This window comes from Amphiura filiformis, chromosome 1 (genome assembly GCF_039555335.1).
Source record: "Amphiura filiformis chromosome 1, Afil_fr2py, whole genome shotgun sequence".
Lineage (NCBI taxonomy): Eukaryota > Metazoa > Echinodermata > Ophiuroidea > Amphilepidida > Amphiuridae > Amphiura > Amphiura filiformis.
Genome location: NC_092628.1, coordinates 81,348,064 through 81,366,283, shown reverse-complemented (window position 1 = coordinate 81,366,283; position 18,220 = coordinate 81,348,064).

Here is an 18,220-nt window from a genome sequence, read left to right as displayed (position 1 = left end):
TTCTGTGCTCCCAACATTGCAGTGTTAAAATTTAAAAAATGACATGCTGGATATTAAAACTGACTGACCAACTGACTCAATCAAAAAAATCAATAAATCAATCAACTAATCAATCAATAAAAATAAATAAAAAATAAAAATAAATAAATTCTCTTTTCCTTGATCATATTATTTCTTTCTCTTCATTCCATCACCAGGCTTGAGCCTGGTCCTACTAGGACCCAAGTGTGTGTCAGGGTGTGTGTCTGCCTGGACTGAGTTGTTAAAACATATTACATACAACAAATAAACAAAAAGATATTCACCAGAGCATTTTATTTAAAACTGCGACGAGGTATTTTCATCTCAGCTTTGAACATGCCAGATTTTTGGGTAATTCCCAATTTGCAAACTTTATTATGGTCTAGATGATGCGAGCTATAGCGCGTTGGAAATTTCGCATAATTATTAGGACGTTTTGCATATTAGAATGTAGTGTTTTCCTACGCCTTTTTAGAGTATGTTATTTAAAAGGTGGCCCATAAATGTGTGCCAAAATTGCTTGTACCCCCCAACTCTTGGCCTTCCAAAACTTGTCTTCTCTGCTTGCCAAAAAATCTGTGCCCCCCCCCCATTTGACCCTCCCACATAGGGCTCATAATCATTGCACGGCCCTAAATAAGCCAAATCGCTTGCACTCACCCTAGTGCCCATTTCCAAGCCCATAATTTATAAGCTCCATGCAGCTTTTCTTTTTTTTTCTTTTTTTGCAGTATAGCCAAACTTTTACAATGGAAAATTAGTACTTAGCCTAACAATGATCATGCAATATTTAAAATAAATAAATAAATAAATGTAGATATTTATATAGCGCTTTATGCTGTAAACAGCCTCAAAGCGCTTTACATTTATTCCGCCGTCATAAGAATATGTCGGAACCATGTTTGCAGCCTACAAGAGGCGCAGGGTCCATCAGTACAATGACTGTGACTAGCACCTGGGTTTCATACCTTTTTTGCCAGTTAGTTTTGACGACAAAGTTGGCCCACCCCTCAACATCAACTCCTCCCCTCAATGTTGTTTTACAGTGAGCCCAACTATTGTGGCCATATCAGCCCGTGATCCTTCATCTGCCTCAGAATTGATCAGTGACAATAAATTAGGCACCTGAGAAGAACAATGTATAACACCTTCTTTCCCCAGGCACCTTTCACATAGCCATAGCCGTGCATGTGAATATCATTATAAATGTAGAGGGCCCAATGCCAAACCTTGAGGTATTCCACTTGACTTAGGGGTGGTGCATTGTGTGATCCTGAGACCCGGATGGAGAATTATAGGGGGAAAGATTTTTTGCAGGCCAAAAGGGGAGGACAAGCAATTTTTGGTCCCATTTTTAGCACATTGATGTGGGTGGCATGATAGGCACAGGTAGGTTTTGGGCACCGTTTCTATATTATATGTCCTAAAAAGGAATAGGAAAACGGATCAAATATGCAAAATGTCCTGCTGGCTGCACTCACATTATAGACAATTTTAAGTTTTTAAATTTGGGCTCCCTAAATCTTGCATGTGCAAAGGGAGGGGCAAAGATTTTTGGCACATCAAAAAAAGGGGGGAGGTGTTTTGGCACATCAAAAGGGGGAGCGATTTTAGTAGACCAGCCAGGGCCGCTTCACAGCCCCTATTTAGAATAATCAGGGTGAATTTTGGTGAATGGGCTCCGCTCTTTTCCTTTTTCTTTGCCTCCCCGATTTTCTCTTTCATTTTTTGTCAGGGCACTGCCCCCTCCCAGCAACACTACCAATCTTTGTATCTGAGTCATAGGAATACACTACATCCAAAATCAACAGGGATCAGGTCCGTAACCAGAGGGGCTGCGGGCGGAGGCCCCTCATCCCCCAAAAGTCCCATTTGCGAGTAGAGCGAGCAAAAAATAAGGTTCACAAAAATACCGTTCACTAACACTTGTAAGGGGACCCTGATGAAAAAAATTTCAATATTTCGGCCCCCCCCCCTTTACAGACCTCAAAAATTTCAGGCCCCCCCTTTTTGACATGAAAATTATGGGTCTACCCCATTGAAAAGCATATAAACTAAATTTTCCCAGGAAATTTTGTGGTCATTTTTTTCAGGCCTCCTCCCCTTTTGGCATCAGGCCCCCCTAACAAGTGCTTGTGAACAATCCCTTATGCCTTTTTGGTCAAGAGATTTTTGAAAAAAAAGTCCACTTTTTCAAAATCCGCTCCCAGTCCAAATTTTGGAAAAAAAGGTCCACTTTTACAGATTCAGCCCCCCCCCCTCCAAATAAATCCTGGTTACAGGCCTGAGTGGGATACAAACATTAACTCATGGAATGCCTCAACCATATACAAGCACAACTTTCTTTTGTCTAGTCTCCTGAATTGTGTCCTACAAACACAACCAATTTTATAGCGGATTCCTTTTTATAGTGCCCCCGTGTGGGCCACTGCCAATATTTTTTTGTACTTTATTTGTGTCAATTTTGCTTCACTTAAAAGTGACTTCTCAAAACCACCTGATTTTACAAAAATGATTTACGATAAAAATATTGCATGTCGTGATATTTATATAGGCATTTTGCGGGGCATTTTGTTACCACCAGGCCCGCCACCCCGGGGGGGGGGCACTCCCTATCTGAAATGGCAGGGATGTGCCTCGGCCATGTTAAAAGTAGGGGGCATTCAGGTCATATGTAAAAAAACAAAAATATGGGGTCATTCAGTACACAACCTGAATAAAAATGGGGTCATTCGGTATGAAACTTTGAAAAAAGGATGGTCATTGGGGTAACAAAAAGTAAAATGGGAGTCATTGAGTACAGGATTGCCAAAAGAGTATCATTAAGTACACATAAATAAGTGCCAAACTGTGTAAAACAACTTGGCCACCTTGGAAATGAGAAAAATCTCATTATTTCTGGAGGAGAACACAAATACCACCTAAATTTGGTAATTAAAAGGGGGGTCATTGGGTATAGCAGGAAATAGAAAAAGGGGGTCATTGAGTACATGAATTTTTTTAAAGGGGGTCATTGGGTAATAGGTAGGACCATAACACAAAAAAGGGGGTCATTGGGTACAAGCCAGTTTGAAAAAGGGGGTCTATCCCGAGGCCCATCTGTCATGGAAGGGCCCCCCCCCCCCCGGGCCGCCACCAGGCAGTCAGGCACCCTTCTTCTGGAACAATCTTAGCTGCAATGGCACATTCTTTATAGCTATCCCCTGGCCGACACCTGTGTTTGTGCGACAAATACGAATACTTGGCAACACTGATAACCCAACCATACCACACCCGGCCATGACGTCATATACCGGAAGTAAACCTGTTTGATTGATTGTATGTTTGGGAGTGAAATGGGGGCGTGAAAACATTGTCAGTAAGCCATTACAAGCTAATTATAGAAACTCCTTTGGGGGAATTTGGGCGCAATAGAATGGTACACCACATGATGAGTGACAAGAGACCCTTACAATGAAGTATTTATAGCTATGCACATTGTTATTTACATCTGTCAAGTGTAAATTGATCATGTTTTGCCTTTTGCATGCAGAGCCCAACTACTTTTCTCTCTCATCACTGATCACCTAAGGCCTCAAAAAAAAAAATAGTTTGATTGGTGTAACGCGACCGACCCTTAAGTAGGCCCGACCCTAGACTTTTTTGTAAAAAAAAAAAAAAAAAGAAAAAGAAATTAAAAAATTAAAATAAATTTTTAAAAAAGATGCCTTTATTGAACGCAATTTACAGCTTAAAAAGTAAAAAAAAATCATGACCTCCCTACCCTAATTTTTTGTTACGCCAATCAAACAATTTATTTTTTGAGGCCTAATTATTGTTATTTTGTCCCAAATATGTGGAGTATTCAAATAATGCACAACTTTCTGTTTACTGTTGTTATATTACCTATATGATCACAATAATTAGGCCAGCACAATGGGGGTGGGGGGGGGGGGTTGTGGGACAAGTCAGGCAGTGTTGGAATTAAGCATTTTACAATTTTAACTGCTAACAATGCAACTCCTCAATAACTTATTAAACAGTATCCATTTTCATTTCAATAAAAACTTTTATTTTCTATTATGATGGAAATGTACATTATCAGCAACCCCAGTAGTTGATAAACTTTGCTTTCAAGTTTCAAGGTTGAACATATATGTGACAGGATCAAGGGGAATGAGTCCCATGTCGGCAATTTTCAACTAGAAAATTTTTACATCACTTTCTGGCAGCTTACAAATGCTACATTTGGGTGCTAACCCCATCAAAATCGGACATCTGGTTACCGAGTTATGAGCAGTATATCAATGGCTAAAAACAATATAAAACAAAAGAATTTCAACTCTGTTTTTGCCAATATCTCAAAAACAATATTAGCGACATCCGACTCATTTCCCTTGATCGTGTCACATATGATCAATGCACATGTCAGAATTCCTGGATTAATTTAATTTTAAAATAAACGTACTACCCTGCAACTCAGTTCCAGGTCTACTAGTCCCAGGTCGCGATTTTTTTTTCCACGACAAGGATGCGTAATAGGACTCTCATACACAGTTATATAGTATACGCTCCACATAGTTGAGTGACCACCACTGCACGCATAGTATTTGTACAAGAGACTCACCATGCTCACAGCAATACCAGTGGAGAATATCCCATGCGCTACCACGTATCAACATCACACATTGACATCGCTGTGACTTGTAATACAAGTTGTATGTGTAGTAGTATCATGACACACACCCACAGGCCGAAGCATTTGTGTATATACTTTGAAAATTAAATGAGGTTTTTATTTAGATCATTCTTAAAATGTTTCCGTTAAATATATCATAATACCAGGGCCTATGTCTCTACAATCTTGATAAGTGTTACAGATTTAATGTGATGGTATTCTTCCAGTTAATACTTTTGAGATACATGTACATGTAGCAATAGGACGTTGTTGTTGTTGTGATTGTTGGGGTGTACCTACATGTTTGTACCGCAAGCCGTATCGGATATTCAACGACAACAATGAAACTTAACGACAACGATGAAATTTTGCACACAAGTCTATGGAGCATTTCGTTGTTGTCGTAAGGTCAACTTTTCATCGCTTCGTGCATGCTCATCGTAGATTTTTATACGACCAAGCACCAATATCGCGCCAATGCAGGGGCTCAGCGAATGATCGTCGTTGTAACATTTCATTGTTGCTGTTTTCTTCATTGTTGCTGTTATACCATAAATAAACTCAACTTAACTCAACAGGTTGAAGACCCAGTTGAAGAAAGAAGGGAAAGAACGAATATGGATAGATGTAAATATAATTGAGTTTAATATAAATAGTAATACATGGCATAAATAGTAATACATGCATGGTCACAAGTTCTATGGCTCCAGTATTTACATCAAAACAGCATTTATCAAGGTTGCTGCACAAGTCTGCACTGCAGCACGCATAGATGAAGTTGGGATGATTTTTCTTGCAACTTTTCCCAAAAATATTACAAATACTTCCAGATTTTAGTTTACCTTTTGATTTCACATTATATAGGATCAATGTTAGCTCTCTTTAGCAATACAATTATTAAATATTAATTTGTTGAGTATTAAATCGCATGAGTGTTGTGACTATTTAGGCCTATATAAATAAATAGACATTCTTACATGCGGTCAGCGTGTTTCCCCTCCACTTGCACTATAATACCACTGCATGGTATCGTTGTGAGCATGGTGAGTCTCTTGTACGAATACTATGCGTACAGTGGTGGTCACTCAACTATGTAGAGCGTATACTATATACCTGTGTATGAGAGTCCTATTACGCATCCTTGTCGTGGAAAAAAAAATCGCTCCCAGGTCTACTAGTTCTGAAATACACATCGATTTATATTCACATAACCAGGTTATTAAACTGGATACAACAATTTTCTCATTTAATCCAAACCTGCAAAACATGATAAACAGTTGAGTACTCTAATAAATGCACACATAGTAATAGCATCAATTCTAGTCTATATAATAAGTGGTAGTCCTCTTTTGTATATACCCATGCGCGTATTTTGGGTTTGGGGCGCCAGCCCCCGGGGTCAAAGTAGAGGCGGCAAAAGCGAAGGGCGGCGGAAGAAGAAGGGCGGCAAAAACAGGGACGGCAAAAACGAAGGGGGCGGAAAAACGAATTAGCAAAGAAAAAAGGGCGCAAAAAATTGAAAAAGCATAAACATTTTTGAAAAACGTTGCTTTTAGGGCGCTAGTGCAAAAAATCCTTTTTTTTTTTTTTTTTTTTTTTTGCTCTTCACTTTTTAAAACGACCGTGAAAAAAATTGGGTCAACCTTTTCGGGCTGTTAAGGAAGGCGGCAAAATTGTTTCTTCTTCAGCCCCCCGGGGTTGGGGCGGCCACGGTACGCCACTGATACCTGTCATTGATGTCATGTTAAAGCAAAGTAACAGTAGATTTCCTGGGTTTGTGTGAAAGTTGAAAAGAGATTAAAAAGTTAAAAATACCGCACAAGACAACAAATTTCATAAAGCGTGCCCAAGGATCTCAAACACCAATAGTCTGATTAAGGGTGAGCGAGTTTGGCCTCGGATCTAAATCACTAGAACAAATTATTTGTCTAGTAATAAGAATATAGGGTGATTGGCAATGGCATCCATGTAAGGTAGAGAACATATCTGAACACACACAGTAATTCAGTTTGATTTTCTGCCTTACTACATGTGTACTATTCCATGTAGGAATAATGTATGATGTGACTGCAATTCACCTTAAGTTTTATAGAACATTATTTTTACCGTTTTTATATTTATACTTCTATCACTACAATTACTGCGAAATGGTGAAATTCAAGACCTTAAAATGCAAAGCATAATTCATTCAAATAGCATAAATACTGGACAATCACAGTTATTAATTTCGTACTTCTTATTAAATAGCATAAGGCCTAAAAAAATTGTTTGATTGGCGTAACCTGACCTACCTAAAAATAGGCCTGACCTGACCTAGACTTTTTTCTTTTAGAAAAATAAAAAAAATAAATAAAAAAGAAGGGAATGAAAAAGTTCCAAGGCCTTTATCATGTGCAATTTACTGCTTAAAATGTGTTTTTAAAAAAAAATTTAAAGAACAAAATTGCCAACTGACCTACCGTAATTTTTTTCATGATACGCCAATCAAACAATTTTTTTAGGCCTAAATGCAGAAAAACTATACCTCAGTTGAAAACATGAGATTAGATCAAAACATGACCCTAACTTGTTGAAGTATGCACACTATGCACATACCAAATTTCTAGTTAAAAGTGTCTGTAATAATGATCAGTTTTCACCACTAGATTGATTGGCCAATGGCTGTTACAATTAATTTGTATGCATGGTGTGTGTACCATAAAAAATATACTCAAATTTCAACACTTTGGCCATCCATCTTACATTTACAGTTGATATCTTCTCAATTATGCAAGTCACATTTACTTTTCTCCAACGACAACATCATAGAAAGCTATATGAGACCAGCTCTAACAAAACCCAGAACAAATCGCCAGACATGTTTTTGAATTATAGGCCTTTAAAGATGACATTCCCATTAAAAAAAAAAAAAAAATTTTGGAATTCTTAATTTCATAGTATTTGACTGTGGTACTAAGTGGACTTTCAAATCCCTGAAAGTTATTATTAAATACCGTATTGGTATTTTTATTTTTTTTTAAGTTTATTTTTTTCCGGTTTTGGAGTGTCCCTGGACCTAGACCTAGATGCTAGGATCATTCATGGTTGACCTAAAAAAAATAAATAAATAAAAAAATAAATAAAAAATTCCAAGATATTTTGTATTTTTAATATGAAAATTGATACTTTGTTTTCATGTCATACTCTATTAATGATTTCAAAATGCATTCAAATTCAATGCATTTTGAAATCATTAATAGAGTATGACATGAATGCAAATGATCAATTTTCATATTACAAAATATCTTGATTTTTTTTTTTTTTTTTTTTACAATTTCTGAAATTTTTCGAAAAATGGGGGGTGGGATTATACTCGAATGTGGGACTATACTCAGACGAATACGGTACTTAAATAGAGGTTTATTTAATCAATATATAACAGTTGAACTATGATAATCCCCATTCAATCCTGTGTAAGACAGGAAACTAATTGGCCCATTAACAGTGTTGGAATTAAGCATTTTTTATGCGTAGCAAAATTTCATTACTTTTCTCTTGGTACATTTGTACATTCACATACTTCAGTGTGTAAGACTATGGCATAAAATGCTACTCAACTCCAAAATTGTGTAGCAAATTGATAAAATTGTGTAGCAATTTAGCAAAAATATCAAGGTTATCATTTACAAAATTATCCATATCTTGAAAAGTATTGATGCTAATCATATAATTTTGGTATCATTTTTAAAGCTTATTGTCTAGTGCTTACATTTTTATTCAAATTATGAAATGTCAAAAATGCGACTTGTTCCTAGTTTTGTCAGAGCGGGTCACATATAATCATGTTATATAAAAACAAACCTGTGTTTAGTTTTTCTTTACCAGCATATCAGATACAATAATCATCTCAAAATGTTTAATAAATAGTTGCATATCAACAATCAAATTTGATTAGCTTTTACTGTACATAATTAATAATATTATTTAATTGCTATAATATACACAGATTTATACATGGTGCTAAATACATCTCAATATCAATGATTTTTTTTTCATATTTTCATTTTCAACAATGATATGATGTCACCAGGGTTGTAGCTATGGTGAGTGTTGGAGCCCACCACCAACTTCTAGAGCCTACCACTATTGGTTGATTTCAATACTGGAGCCACCACTCAAACAACATTACAGTGTATTTTACTAAAATTATCCTTGACGTGTCCAGTATTGGTAAAATATCATTGCTTATGTAAATTGCTGTTTGGCACTCAAACTCTGCTAGAACTACACCCCTGTATGTAACAGGAAACAAAATATTCTTCATGACATTTACAGCAACATGGTTACAGCAAAATCATTCAGGTAAAGTTTCATTTTAACAATCATGGTTGAAAATGAAAACACTCACTAAATCTTGACTACACAAGAAGACCCTTCTATGACAAATGTATGTTTTTAAACATACCATATTTCCTACTGCAACAGTTTGCCACTTTCATTCCTGTACCTTGCTTCACTAAATACAAGCTACATGTACTGTAAAGAAATGTAGACCTGTACAATTGTGGGACTGGGTACAATTCGCTTGACTTGAGTCCAGTTATGGTTAGGGTTTATGGTTGGGGTAGGGCAATCTTGTAAATACTCTGAAATGTAAATGACAGTACCGTACTTGATCACACAAGACTATTGTCTGTCCAAATAACTTAGACACCCGGTTTTTAGGATATATTTCGAAAAGTTTTCACTTTGGCAAAAAGTCATGAAAGAAAAGTTGCTAAACACGGTCAGACCTAACAGAAATTATTAGTAAGGCGATGAAAAATATTCTTCCTTGTCTACTTTTATTCAATTTTGATCGATTTACAGCAAGATATCTGGGTCCAGCCGAATATTCCTAATGACTTGAAACTTTTGATGGGATAATCTATTTACAGTAAGGGGTGTTTGAACATGCATATTGATTAGTGATGCCACCCTTTTTTCTTTGATCCTTTTACCAATTCACAATAATGGCGGTCTACTCAAATGCATTCAACAAAAGCACATTTGCATCTACCGCGAGAGGTCGTCTCACACGCATAAAAAATACACTATGATCAAATAGGTTGATGACAATATTTGATTGAATGGACTGCACTGTGCCATGATTTCGGTGAAGGACACCGGTTCAAATCCTTTGTTTGGAGCTAATCAATAATTTCATGCACAACCTCTATACGCTGGCGAAGTTACGTAATTAATCGGATTAATTACCATAGCAATAGGTGAAAACAATTTTGAACATATCGCGCTGCACTATGAGCAGGTTAAACTCATCACCTGTGTATGTCTGCAATCATAGATTGATTACAATACTTGTCTTTTCAAAGATACTAATCTTACAGGTGCAAGTGATCAGCATGATATGGTTCAATGCAGAGGTACCGGTGAACGTACCAGTGCAGCGCGGTATATTCAAAATTTGTTTTCACCTATTGCTATGGTAGTTAATCCGATTATTACGTAACTTCGCCAGCGTATAGAGGCCCTGCATCATTTTATCGATTGGCTCCAAACAAAGGATTTGAACCGTGTCCTTCACCGTAGTTATGGCGGAGTGCAGTCCATTCAATCAAATGTTGTCATCAACCTATTTGATCGTAGTGCAGGGTTATGTGTGTGAGACGAACTGTCACGGTAGATTGCAATTATGCTGCTTTTGTTGAATGCATTTGAGTAGTCCGCCATATTTACGGGATGATACGTCACATGCAAGGCCTCTATAACTCAAAAGATGTCATAGTTGGTGCACTATAACAAATGATAGGGCAAGTTACTATGTGTCTGGAGTGTATTGTGAATTATACTCCTCACCAATAACATCAGAACATTCATAGAGCATACAATTTGTATTTTCTTGGAATTGGGCCAAGCCAAAAGCATGCACAGAACAAGATTCAAATACCGCGCCGAATTGTTGTAATTGGTTGAGGGACAGCTTGGATCACTGAGTTAATACACTAAGAATAAATATGCCAATTAGAAACACTGTCTGCATTTTATGAACTGAATTATATTTTTCATTTTTATAAAATGTTTTTGGTGAGGAGTATAATTAATTTACTATTCATCCATTCACTATCCAAAATCACAATACCTACAAATCTGTATAATGAGACCTTCCAAAATAATGGTACCCAACTTCTACCGGATTATTTTTAAAGTGTTGAGAAAAACCTTCCAATTTCAATAGAATTAATGGTAAACTCTCACTCAATGCTTTGGAAACACAAAAATCCCGTTAGGTCTCAGCGAATGTTAACACCTTTCTTTCATAACTTTCTTTGAAAGTGGATATTTTTTCAAATAAGTAACAAAAACTGGGTGTCTAAGTTAATTGGACAGACAATAGAAAATTTATCGAGTGAGACTGGTCGACCTTTATTTCCAGACCTACTTGGACTTATGCAGATTTATGTGATAATTGCAGATCAATACTGAAGGAAAGCATGATGTACATGTAAATATAATGGGCTATTCCAGAAATTAAAGGCACCCTAGAGAGAAGACATGGGATTCCCAAAATTTTCACCATTTTTTGCTCTGGGAATTCCCAAAATAGAAATGGTCATTATTTTCACAACCCTAAAGAAGACATGGGAATTCCCAAGAAAAAGACATCTTTTTATTTTAGGCTTGGGAATTGCCAAAAATTTTGGCAAAAATTTGCCTGTCTTCTTTAAGGACACTGGGAATTCCCAATTTTTTAAATCATTTTATTGTCAAAATGGGAATTCCCATTTTTTTGGATAAAATTTTGGTTCCAAAAAATTTATGGTACAAACTTACATATCTTCTCTAGGGGGTGCCATTAATTTCTGGAATAGCCCAATGGAAGTAAGTATTTAAATACAACCTTTTGTCAAAGAAGGGTTGAGTAAATATTAGATGAGAAGAATTCTGGTCTTCCAAAGAAACATAAGTCTCTAAGAAGTCTACGAGTGAAATATAAACAAACTATTTTCTTAGTGCTGTGTGTTGATCACATCTTGATGTAGCTGTTGTAGTCAGTATACAACCTGTAAGTTAAATATATGAAAAAATAAAAAAGAGTAAGAACATTTTGATTCATTACATCTGTGCATTAGGCATTTGTGTAAGTTTGTATCCTTACTATTTTAATTCATGTTTTTCCCTAAAGAGTTTGTTGGCTGTTAATCTAAACTTTTAGTGGTGCAAACATGCAGCAGAAGAATATGTTGAGGTAAGACTTAAAATATACAGAATTTGAGAATTTGAAAGAAAAACTCAATTTTGTACAGCCAATTAGCAATATTAAAATATTGTCAAGATTAATGTAATTATTATACCTTCAAATATTAACTTCAAATCAACTTTATACATGTACTCACTTTAATCATCGTCATCAGGAACAAAGATGTCATTTTCTTCTAGAAATGCTGCCCCTTCTTTACTCATGGTAGCCCCTAAATATATGAATGGTGAGATGAATAAACACACTGCAGGAATTCCAAATCTCATGACATATGGACTTGGTAAAATTGCCCCGGTTGATGTGGTTACTTTTGTCCTAACAATTTGGTGGCTTGGACGGCTTATTAGCTGTACACAGAGATAAAAACAAAAATGCAACACAAATCTTTATGAGTCGATCCCGGAGTCGATTTACAAAATTTACAATGAAAGTTTCTGAAATGATTTAAAAACAATCACACTAACTCGATGACTAAATGACTTTATTGATGTATTGCTGATGTCAGACATGTCGGATCTTGAGATTTGACGATGTAAAATTCTACTCGACAACAGCACTAGTTTAGAAGTTTCAGTACAGCCTTTTGCAAAGATCCTTTGCAGTTTTTCACACCTCGTACATGTTGTACACTTGTATAAGCTAATTCGATAATTCAGAACAGAGTGCATTGTGGGTAATATTCTTGGACAGTCTTGGGGATATAATAACACAATCCTCCCATAGACGGCTGTGGGAATGGACTTTGACTGATCGGAAATTCCTGTGATTTTATTTGTCATTTACAAAGTTGGTACTTCCAAGGTACCGTAGGTTCTAACTATCTTTGTTTGTTATATAAAAGTTCTATGGGGACAATCAGACCCAACAACTGGCAAAAAAAAAATTAAAAAGGTTTTTTTAAAAGTGCAAAGTTCGTCACCATTGAAATACTGTGCGAGGCCTGGCTGTGATATCCCGACAGACTTTTACCCACAATGCACTCTGTTCTGAATTATCGAACTTGCTTATTCACGCAGGCCTGCGTGATGCGTCACGCGATAGATCAGTGAATGATGATGTGCTGATGTGTTGATGACATGTTTCAACTAGCCAATCAGAACCTGACTTCATGTTTACGCCACAAATTGCACAAAAATAAAAACTGCGAAGAAATTTTGCAAAAGATAATACCGGTAATTCACTGAATTTATTGAGAGTAATGTAAAACAGTGTAGGTATGCTAGGTGAATTCAAATTTGCCATCAAACTGCATCATTTTACATATCAAATTAAAGCCCTTGAGTAAAGAAAGCCAAAACTGAAAACATTTTTGTCATAGCACTTTCTGTAACAAAGTTACAGCTTGTCAAAGATTGACTTTCATCAAAAAGATTCTGCTAGCAAAATTCCCCAAAACGGCATTTAGGGGTGTTTCTAGATCTTAGTCTCATGGCGATAGCAGCTTTTTTTAATGGAACTGCTATCAAAATCCTCTAAAATTCCATGTGCGACTTGATTATCACCATAAAAATCATTATATTTGGGTCAAGTGAAGGAATGCTGGACGGTTCGCACCCTTTCAATTTCGGACCGTGCACTTTCGCCCCTTTCTATTTCGCACCCGTGCACTTTCGCCCCTTTTTATACCATGGTATTGTGCTGCTGTCATGCTGTTGATTGATGCACGATCGATTGCTTGAACTCCCGGCAATGCGGCGTAGTATGTTTATAGTACTGGGCCGTCGGGCATGCACTTATTAAGTCATAATAAACATGGGAAGGAAGGAAAGAAAGGATATTTTAAAACAAAATAGAGGAACGATTTTTTTTTCTCAGAATATATTACAGGCCAGATATTTTAGTAGCAGGCTTACCCAAAATAATGAAATAATTAGAATTCAATGATAAAAATAGTAATAACAATAAATAGTAATAATAATAAATTTATATTTAATTATTAATTATAATATGTATAAAAGCGGGAACTTTGTTCCAACTGACGACCAAAGGATGGATCCAAAAGGATACAAGTGTCAACAAGCAATTGATAAAATTAAAAACAATGAAAGTATGACACTAAATCCAATGGGAGAGTAACACAAAACATATAAACAAAGTTAATTTAATAATATAATATGATGATAATAATATGATGATGATAATAATAATAATAATAATAATAATAATAATAATAACAATAATAATAATAATAATAATAGGGATAACAATATAAACAAAGTTAATTTAAAAATATAATATGATGATAATAATAATAATATGATAATAATAATAATAATAATAATAATAACAATGATAATAAGGGGCTGTGCAATAATTATTCCCCCCACCCCGGGGTTAATTTCCGAACGGCCCGCCAAAAATCGCTTCCCCTCTCGGCCTGCCAAAATCGCCCCCCCCCTCCCGCTAAAAATTCTTTGCCCCCCCCCCTTACACATGCCAAATTTTTGGGATCCCAATTTTCAAACCTTTTAAGGTTTAAAATGGTCTAGATATATGTTGCAGTGGAGCGAGCAGGATAATTGCATATTAAAGCATTTCCGTACTGTTTTCCTGTGCATTTTAGAGCGCTTTTATTTAAAAGGCGCCACATGAATGTGTGCCAAAAATCACTTGCCCCCCCCCCTTCACGACAGGCCAAAAATTGTTTGCCTCCTCCCTTTCGGCTCGCCAAAAAATTCTTGCCCCCCCTATTTTACCTCCCCCCAGGGCTCATAATTATTGCACAGCCCCTAATAATAACAATGATGATAATATTAAATAATAACAGTAATAATAACAATAATAGTTATTAAATAATAATAAATTGAATATAGCGTTTAGTTGCAATTCATAATATTTGTAGCTAAGTTCCAAAATAAATACTTTAATGTGTAAGAAAGAAAGAAGAAAGAAAAACAAAGAAAGAAAGAAAGAAAGAAAGAAAGAAAGAAAGAAAGAAAGAAAGAAAAAAGAAAGAAAGAAAGAAAGAAAGAAAGAAAGAAAGAAAGAAAGAAAGAAAGAAAGAAAGAAAGAAAGAAAGAAGAAAGAAAGAGAAAGAAAAAGAAAAAGAAAAAAAAGAAAAAAACCTAAATACAAAGAAATTAAGATGAACTGAACAAATCTAATTGATAGAAATAAATTATTATGTGCAGCAACATCCAAAAACAAGACATGTTTCAAAAGACATCCCCTTTACACGATCTTCTTTATTAATATCTAAGAAATAGATGCTATTACATTATTGACATCTTTGAGTTCAAACATCCTGCCTTAAAATTGTCGGCATAGAGTATTTAGCGGATTAAGATACCGCGTAAGATATGCCGTGGTGTTAATGAAGCATCGTCATAATGAGTCCGTGATTGACAGGCCGGTAAACAAAATGAATCATTTACAATGCAGAATTGGATAGCATTTTTTCCACAAATTTGTTTATTTACTTATTAAAACCATATTTATACAGGGTTACCCTTCAGATAAATCTGCTATTACAGGGCCCTGTGTCATGAAAACAATATACATAACAATTTGTAGAATTATACATAGGCCCTATATATGTAAGAATTTTTTTAAAACATAAACAAAAAAAAATCATACATCAAATATATCAAAATTCATTAAAAGTATTTACATTTCTTTGTTTTATACAATTTTCGTAACACTTGTAGAAATATCTATATTAAATTAATTAAGAACACAGACAAAATACATCATTCATTAAAAGACATAAAAGTTAAAACATTTGGTTCATTATTTACATTTCTCATTAAACTAACAGAAAACTTTCCTGATTAATAATATTTTATATTTGGCAAAGAATATGGATGCAATTGTAATATTTCTCAATGTGCAATCGTAACATATTGTTCATAAATAAATATCTTTCAAAAGTTTCTATGCTTGTATTTCTTGACAAGTTTATACCGGCACGCGGCCCCGGGGCGTCACTAGGCATATGGCACTTTTGCGTGTCTGTTTCGGTACCATTGATTGAACCCACACCATACCCGGCGCTTTCCGTAAGTCATTCATTACATAATGGGTTGAAGAAGTTACACCTTATGTATACAGTCACGCGGCGCGCGTGCCCGGAGACTTGTCAAGCAATCGATCCGCACGGGTATGGTCTGGGACGAATATATGCGTGCTACTGCCTTGTCACCGTAGGCTACCATTGCATTGATTGAACCCATGTCACGCCCGGCGCTTTCGCGTACTAGTGGCAGCTAATACTCGCGGTGAAGAAAGGTGGCGAAAGTCAGGACAGCATTATCGCAAAGCTGCTGCCAGGCGTTTGTTTTGCTTGTGCGCATTTGTCTTTGAGAAATTTGCTAAATATTTTTTCCCATTAGTTTCATGTCAAAGAAGATCAATTCGGCAACATAAAGACGGGATAAAATTATAAATTATAAGCCATCACATTTTTGACCATATCAATATTATGCCCTATATAAATTTTATAGGCTTTAAATAATTTAACACTAAATTATAAAGCTATTAATGAAGTGCTAATAAGGTAACATAATTCTAATAATAATAATAATATAATAATAATAATAATAATAATAATAATAATTATAATAATTATATGAAAATTATAAATAGGCCTAAAATAAAATAAAATAGAAATGAAATAAAATATGCCTAAGTAAAATAAAATAACAAATCAAAAACATAATGAATACCAATCTTCAGTCGAAGCACATTTAATATATTGTAATAATATAGGCCTATTAAATTCAATCGAACCGAGAGTCCATAGCCTGTCCATCAACATCCCGGGTAAACAAAACATACTATTTGCTTTTGTACACGCTGGACTCAGTACCGGTACTGCAAACACAGACAATCAACACTAAACAGTCAACCAATACAATACACATACAACACCCCACTGTACCGCCGGAGTTGAAGCGATCGATCGTGCATCATCAATCAACAGCAGCACATTACCCACGATTTAAAAAGGGGGCGAAAGTGCACGGGTCCGAAATTGAAAGGGGGCGAAAGTGCACGGGTCCGAAATTGAAAGGGTGCGAACCGTCCTGTTTCCAAGTGGAATATAGAAAACATATTTATGTAGGTTTCCTTCACCGACCTATTCTTGAAAAAAATTCAAATTTCTATGTAAATATGCATTGTGTTTGGGCCCCGGTTTCGGCGAATTTCGCTGACTAGCAAATGTGTTAAGGTTTGCCTGGGATCCCGCCTGGGATACCTAAACAGTGAGTAAGCTTACATTTTAGTTACACACATACACAGAACCTTGTCCTTGATTTATTGTTCTAAAATGTCAAACTTACAGATGTTAAACGTAGGACAGGTGTAAGAACTTTCTGCACAGCTGATGCCATTTTTTCCTAGCAGGTTGACCTTCAATTTAGAGGAATTTCTTGATATTTTTTATTGATGTCAACTCATCACACTCCTCAATTTTCTTCAGGTCAGGACAGGCCGTTGCAACTCGTATACCAGCGCAATGCAAAAAGGTGGCGACACCGTCGGCTTCCCCCGTGTATTACCGAATACCCGCCAGCGCCATTGATAAGTCACGGCCGCTGCACCGCTGTTCTCGACCCGTAACTGAGTTCACGCGTGACGTCACATCCGCTTTATTATTTTCCCGCGCAAACTGATCGCTATGTTGCTAAAAGTGACGCACAGTCATAAACAGGGAGCATCGGATCATATCTCATAACTTGAATTTGCCTCGGAATTGCGTTTTACCGGCTATATTTTTTTTTTATCAATAAAATGGTTATATAATTGTTGAAGTTTGTTGGCTTATATCTTTTTACTTCATAAACTTTCTGATATTTAATATTCCCTTTGAAAAGAAGGATTTGTTGATTTTTTTTTGATATTTTTGCACCAAAAGCACAGTATTTATCGCTTTAAATTAATTATTGGCGTGGTTTAGCCGGAATAAATTTTGAAGTTTTCATTTAAAACATCCTTTCAACTTCACAATGCAGTTTACGAAATCCGGGTAGCAGATTTTATTTTCTTGTACGAGTCTTAGATCCTCAGGCCTCATTTACCCGCATGCCGCACGTATAAACGCCATTTCATGATTTATAAAACTTACCGTCATCACTAATCCCAGTATTTATTCTGTATTATTATTGTTGATTGTTTATATTATTGCTGATGCTACATGCTAGTCATGTGAGCTCATGTACGTACTTGATGGGTTATGCACGGTCCTGCAGCCAATCAGAGAAGAGTGTCTGGTCCATGTTGCAAACTTTATTACCGAACAGACGCGCACATGTGTTACAGTTAATATTTGCACAGTAGACGTGACGGCGCGGTGTTAAACAACG